Source organism: Coregonus clupeaformis, chromosome 25 (genome assembly GCF_020615455.1).
Source record: "Coregonus clupeaformis isolate EN_2021a chromosome 25, ASM2061545v1, whole genome shotgun sequence".
Lineage (NCBI taxonomy): Eukaryota > Metazoa > Chordata > Actinopteri > Salmoniformes > Salmonidae > Coregonus > Coregonus clupeaformis.
Genome location: NC_059216.1, coordinates 5,309,677 through 5,317,337, shown reverse-complemented (window position 1 = coordinate 5,317,337; position 7,661 = coordinate 5,309,677).

Genomic DNA, 7,661 nt, shown 5'->3' with positions numbered 1-7,661 from the left:
TGGAAACATCATGCTTTGGGGCTGTTTTTTCTGCAAAGGGACCAGGACGACTGATCCGTGTAAAGGAAAGAATGAATGGGGCCATGTATCGTGAGATTTTGAGTGAAAACCTCCTTCCATCAGCAAGGGCATTGAAGATGAAACGTGGCTGGGTCTTTCAGCATGACAATGATCCCAAACACACCGCCCCGGGCAACGAAGGAGTGGCTTCGTAAGAAGCATTTCAGGGTCCTGGAGTGGCCTAGCCAGTCTCCAGATCTCAACCCCATAGAAAATCTTTGGAGGGAGTTGAAAGTCCGTGTTGCCCAGCGACAGCCCCAAAACATCACTGCTCTAGAGGAGATCTGCATGGAGGAATGGGCCAAAATACCAGCAACAGTGTGTGAAAACCTTGTGAAGACTTACAGAAAACGTTTGACCTGTGTCATTGCCAACAAAGGGTATATAACAAAGTATTGAGAAACTTTTGTTATTGACCAAATACTTATTTTCCACCATATAATTTGCAAATAAATTCATAAAAAATCCTACAATGTGATTTTCTGGATTTCTTTTTCTCATTTTGTCTGTCATAGTTGACGTGTACCTATGATGAAAATTACAGGCCTCTCTCATTTTTTTAAGTGGGAGAACTTGCACAATTGGTGGCTGACTAAATACATGTTTTCCCCACTGTATCATCAGCAATCCAGGGTTTATATACAGTTGAAGTCGGAAGTTTACATACACCTTAGCCAAATACATTTAAACTCAGTTTTTCACAATTGCTGACATTTAATCCTAGTAAAAATGCTCTGTCTTAGGTCAGTTAGGATCACCACTTTATTTTAAAAATGTGAAATGTCAGAATAATAGTATTTACATTTTAGTCATTTAGCAGACGCACTTATTCAGAGCGACTTACAGTTAGTGAGTTATAATTTTTTTCATACATAGTAGAGATAATTATTTATTTCAGCTTTTTATTTCTTTCATCACATTCCCAGTGGGTCAGAAGTTTACATACACTCAATTTGTATTTGGTAGCTTTGCCTTTAAATTGTTTAACTTGGGTCAAACGTTTCGGGTAGCCTTCCACAAGCTTCCCACAATAAGTTGGGTGAAGTTTGGCCCATTCCTCCTGACAGAGTTGGTGTAACTGAGTCAGGTTTGTAGGCCTCCTTGCTCGCACACGCTTTTTCAGTTCTGCCCACACATTTTCTATAGGATTGAGGTCAGGGCTTTGTATTGGCCACTCCAATACCTTGACTTTGTTGTCCTTAAGCAATTTTGTCACAGCTTTGGAAGTATGCTTGGGGTCATTGTCCATTTGGAAGACCCATTTGCGACCAAGCTTTAACTTCTTGACTGATGTCTTGATATGTTGCTTCAATATATCCACAACATTTTCCTTCCTCATGATGCCATCTATTTTGTGAAGTGCACAAGTCCCTCCTGCAGCAAAGCACCCCCACAGCATGATGCTGCCACCCCCGTGCTTCCACGTTTGGGATGGTGTTCTTCGGCTTGCAATCAACCCCCTTTTTCCTCCAAACATAACGATGGTCATTATGGCCAAACAGTTCTATTTTTGTTTCATCAGACCAGAGGACATTTCTCCAAAAGTACGATCTTTGTGCCCATGTGCAGTTGCAAACCGTAGTCTGGCTTTTTTATGGCGGTTTTGGAGCAGTGGCTTCTTCCTTGCTGAGCGGCCTTTCAGGTTATGTCGATATAGGACTCGTTTTACTGTGAATATAGATACTTTTGTACCTGTTTCCTCCAGCATCTTCACAAGGTCCTCTTGTTCTGGGATTGATTTGCACTTTTCGCACCAAAGTACGTTCAACTCTAGGAGACAGAACACGTCTCCTTCCTGAGTAGTATGACGGCTGCATGAACCCATGGTGTTTATACTTGCGTACTATTGTTTGTACAGATGAACGTGGTACCTTCAGGCGTTTGGAAATTGCTCCCAAGGATGAACCAGATTTGTGGAGGTCTACATTTATTTTTCTGAGGTCTTGGCTGATTTCTTTTGATTTTCCCATGATGTCAAGCAAAGAGGCACTGAGTTTGAAGGTAGGCCTGGAATTTTCCAAGCTGTTTAAAGGCACAGTCAACTTAGTGTATGTGAACTTCTGACCAACTGGAATTGGGATACAGTGAATTATAAGTGAAATAATCTGTCTGTAAACAATTGTTGGACAAAGTAGATGTCCTAACCGACTTGCCAAAACTATAGTTTGTTAACAAGAAATTTGTGGAGTGGTTGAAAAACGAGTTTTAATGATTCCAACCTAAGTGTATGTAAACTTCCGACTTCAACTGTACATCATTGATATTACTGCAAAATCCAATCTGTGATACCATATAGTAGTCAAATCAGAACTTCCAGAAATTAGATTTCCAAGCTGATACTGTCTGTGTGTTATTGGCCCTTTCCCCCAGCATCTCCACTTTGGCTCATCTGCAGATATTCATGTTTCTGTGTTGCGTGTGTGAGTGGAATTCTAATGGTTGGATACAGGGTTCTGATTCTAAGAGGATCAGTGTAATCTGCTGCGATCTTTTAGACTGAAACGGTCCGATGTTAAATCATTTAAATAATTAACATAAATGGTATTGAGATACCTCAAAGCTTTTTTGTTTTTATGTTTTTTAGAAAGCGTTTTGAGATACTTTGTCGGGCTTGATTTGGCAAGAGGGCTGCATTCCAATAATCTGTCCACTCAACTCCTGTGTTGTGATAAGTCGTGTTGACTCCAGTACGCTCATTAACGCTGGAGCTACAGTCCTTGTTCAGGCACAGGTAAGGTGGAGTGAAGGGTTCTAATCTGAACCTCCAATTAAGACTGAGCAGGTTGACAGGAATTATCATGGTTAATTTACCATCATTTGTGTGTATTGACACCAAGCTGAAGAGAAACAGTCAAGAGAAATTAGCTTCTCAAGAGCTACTAAAAATAAAGCTGCAATTGAATCGATGACTCCTGTGGGAGTGTGAAAAAGTACGACGTGATGACTATTTTCTGTAATAGTTTTTGGCCAGAGTCTGAACCCTTTACCCTTGGTTAAGTGCTCTTAAAAACTGAGCCGGTCTTCTTCCTCTGAAACTGACATTCATCAATATACTGTAGGAGCATCATGCCATTGAATTCTCTTGAAATATTATTGATTGTGGCTAAAATGACAAATTTAAAGCATTTTGGGTGTATCTTCTCTTTGGTGTACTCTTAAGTGATTATCAGACCTCTAAGATCGAAAAAGAAAAAGACCAAGCTCCATTTCCACTCAATATGGACCACTATAGATCTTCCAGTAAAACCACCAAATACAGTATGTGGTCATTATTTTACAGTGGTCAGTTAGAGGTGGATTTGGGTTCAGCAGGGCCTTTGCTAAGGCTATCAATGTTCATGTTTTTTTAAGAATTGACCTTTTGAGTGAAAATCGTATCACATGATCTCAGCAGAGGAGGTCTTCACTGCTGTAAGTGAGGTCTGAATGACCAAGTTGTTGTCATCATCTTCATAATCAACATCATCACTTTCATCCTTATCATAGTCATAATCATCATCTGTTTCTTCCTCTCAGATCCTGCCTCCCTCTTTTTCCATTAGGATGTTGCAGTGTGGTGTCCCCCCCCCCCCTCAGTCCTCCTGCCAGGAGCTGTTACAGTTCCCCCTTACACCCTCCTCTCCTGCCCCCCAGCCAGAGGAGAAAGCGGCGGTAATGTCAGAAACAATTAGAAAAACGGGCCGTTACAGCAGCTCTCAACAGGGCCACAGAACTGTGCTCTCTTGAGACACACAGCCAGGTCTGCTAATCTCGCCTATTTACAGTTGAAGTCGGAAATTTACATACACTTAGGTTGGAGTCATTAAAACTCGTTTTTCAACCACTCAACAAATTTCTTGTTAACAAACTATCGTTTTGGCAAGTCGGTTAGGACATCTACTTTGTACAAGTAATTTTCCAACAATTGTTTACAGACAGATTATTTCACTTATAATTCACTGTATCCCAATTCCAGTGGGTCAGAAGTTTACATACACTAAATTGACAGTGCCTTTAAACAGCTTGGAAAATTCCAGAAAATGATGTCATAGCTTTAGAAGCTTCTGATAGGCTAATTGACATCATTTGAGTCAATTGGAGGTGTACCTGTGGATGTATTTCAAGGCCTACCTTCGAACTCAGTGCCTCTTTGCTTGACATCATGGGAAAATCAAAAGAAATCAGCCAAGACCTCAGAAAAATAAATGTAGACCTCCACAAATCTGGTTCATCCTTGGGAGCAATTTCCAAACGCCTGAAGGTACCACGTTCATCTGTACAAACAATAGTACGCAAGTATAAACACCATGGGTCCATGCAGCCGTCATACTACTCAGGAAGGAGACGTGTTCTGTCTCCTAGAGTTGAACGTACTTTGGTGCGAAAAGTGCAAATCAATCCCAGAACAAGAGGACCTTGTGAAGATGCTGGAGGAAACAGGTACAAAAGTATCTATATTCACAGTAAAACGAGTCCTATATCGACATAACCTGAAAGGCCGCTCAGCAAGGAAGAAGCCACTGCTCCAAAACCGCCATAAAAAAGCCAGACTACGGTTTGCAACTGCACATGGGCACAAAGATCGTACTTTTTGGAGAAATGTCCTCTGGTCTGATGAAACAAAAATAGAACTGTTTGGCCATAATGACCATCGTTATGTTTGGAGGAAAAAGGGGGTTGATTGCAAGCCGAAGAACACCATCCCAAACGTGAAGCACGGGGGTGGCAGCATCATGCTGTGGGGGTGCTTTGCTGCAGGAGGGACTTGTGCACTTCACAAAATAGATGGCATCATGAGGAAGGAAAATGTTGTGGATATATTGAAGCAACATATCAAGACATCAGTCAAGAAGTTAAAGCTTGGTCGCAAATGGGTCTTCCAAATGGACAATGACCCCAAGCATACTTCCAAAGCTGTGACAAAATTGCTTAAGGACAACAAAGTCAAGGTATTGGAGTGGCCAATACAAAGCCCTGACCTCAATCCTATAGAAAATGTGTGGGCAGAACTGAAAAAGCGTGTGTGAGCAAGGAGGCCTACAAACCTGACTCAGTTACACCAACTCTGTCAGGAGGAATGGGCCAAACTTCACCCAACTTATTGTGGGAAGCTTGTGGAAGGCTACCCGAAACGTTTGACCCAAGTTAAACAATTTAAAGGCAAAGCTACCAAATACAAATTGAGTGTATGTAAACTTCTGACCCACTGGGAATGTGATGAAAGAAATAAAAAGCTGAAATAAATAATTATCTCTACTATTATTCTGACATTTCACATTCTTAAAATAAAGTGGTGATCCTAACTGACCTAAAACAGGGAATTTTTACTAGGATTAAATGTCAGGAATTGTGAAAAACTGAGTTTAAATGTACAGTTGAAGTCGGAAGTTTACATACACCTTAGCCAAATACATTTAAACTCAGTTACTTGCATACTATTGTTTGTACAGATGAACGTGGTACCTTCAGGCGTTTGGAAATTGCTCCCAAGGATGAACCAGACTTGTGGTGGTCTACAATTATTTTTCTGAGGTCTTGGCTGATTTCTTTTGATTTTCCCAAGATGTCAAGCAAAATTGGCAATGATTTTGAAGGTAGGACTCAAAATACATCCACAGGTACACCTCCAATTGACTCAAATGATGTCAATTAGCCTTTCAGAAGCTTCTAAAGCCATGGAATTTTCCAAGCTGTTTAAAGGCACAGTCAACTTAGTGTATGTAAACTTCTGACCAACTGGAATTGGGATACAGTGAATTATAAGTGAAATAATCTGTCTGTAAACAATTTTTGGAAAAAGTACTTGTGTCATGCACAAAGTAGATGTCCTAACCGACTTGCCAAAACGATTGTTTGTTAACATGAAATTTGTGGAGTGGTTGAAAAACGAGTTTTAATGACTCCAACCTAAGTGTATCTAAACTTCCGACTTCAACTGTATTTGGCTAAGGTGTATGTAAACTTCTGACTTCAACTGTATGTTGTGTTTAACAGTGCTGTAGATCATCAGTGTGTTTCAGAGGGAGACCCAGGAGACAGGGCCAGCTGACACAGAGGCACAGGTCTGTTCACTGTTCCAGGTTAGGTGTCCTGGGTCAAACGTGTGGCACTATGTATTTTTTACCATGTCTGGATTTTCAGATGTGACGTGGAGTCAAACAAGGATTAAAGATGGTAGAACTGTTGGTGGCTTTTCCATGGTCATGTTCAACAGAAATCTCTTCATTCCCTCTCAATGTTATTTCCCATCCTAAGATGGTGGAACTCTGTTGACCCCTTAATGTGTCCTTTTGGATGATCCTGGTGCCACAACATGAAAAGCCCAAAAGCATGAATCACAGAGAGACTGTACTATTAATATTAATATCTGAGGGGAGAGGGTGATAATGTGTGTGTTTAGTTATTCATAATGAAAATGTTTACAGAGTTTGCTGACATCTACTGGTTTCTAACAGTTATCTGCAGTCTGACTGCATAGGACTCTCTCCTGTTCTCCAGCCTCACCTCCCAGGTCTCACAGCGCCCCCAGCAGGCGTCCGTGGTGATGTGCAGCCCTCCACAGCCTGGTTTCCTGGCCAGGAAGGTACACTCCCAATGGCACAGCCAATGAAGCGGAACAGGTTGACAGCTGAAGCCTGGCTCAGTGTCTCTGGGTGAAGCCATGATCACAGCACTGTACAGCACAGCAGCACAGCGCAGCACACCACAGGGTTATCTCTAATGCCTAACATGTTATGCTCTCTCTATATCTCACTTTTATCGAAGTCTTCAAATAGTTAGTGTATAGCAAGTTAATGTGGTGAGTATTTTTTGACAATATTGTTGGTATTTTAATGAAACCAATCAACTGAAGCAAACTTAGATTGTTGAAAAAGTTATTAAGCAAAATCTTAAAAAATGAAATATTCCAGAGATCTCTGTGATTCCTGACCCTAACTCCATAAAGCGTAAGTGTGACTGATCTAACTAAAGTGTTATAATTCACCACTGAGTACCTCTCCTCTGGGTCATCTGGGCACACAACTGGTCTCACTGCAGTAGATCTCCACTGAAGAGGACTACCACTGAACCTCTGAATCAGGAGCTGCAGTAACTCCGGTAGCTGTGATGTCTCTGACAGCAGAAACACCTGCTAATGGATCCCAGGGAGGAACTCCCAGCTATTTATCCCAGCATGTCATGTCAATCAGGAGCCAGTCAGGGACTCTCTTGCCAGAGAGCCAGGCTCCTGTCTGATCCCCCTTAGGCCTTTGTACCTCCCCTACCTCCCTACCCCATCAGCACAGTCACCAGTGAACTACAGGCCATTAGCCTGATTAGGGACTGTGGCTGCTTCTTTGTTTATAGCCATCCACATGGAAGAGGGGGGAAACACACTCATACCTGTAGATCTACACCCAGGCTAATTTAGCTGAAGGCCCTCAGGAGCTGTTCTTACAGGTGAGATCCTTGCCCTGGAGCGCTAACTAACCAGTGTTTTCTTATCCATTTCAGTCTGTAAGTGTAATTACATTTTGTAAATATTTATTGTTATTTTCACAGAGCACTTACTGTAGCTCTAATTTGGATGTTTGGTGTGTGGAGCCCATGGAGACAGAGGAGTATTGTACGGTCTGGTCTGA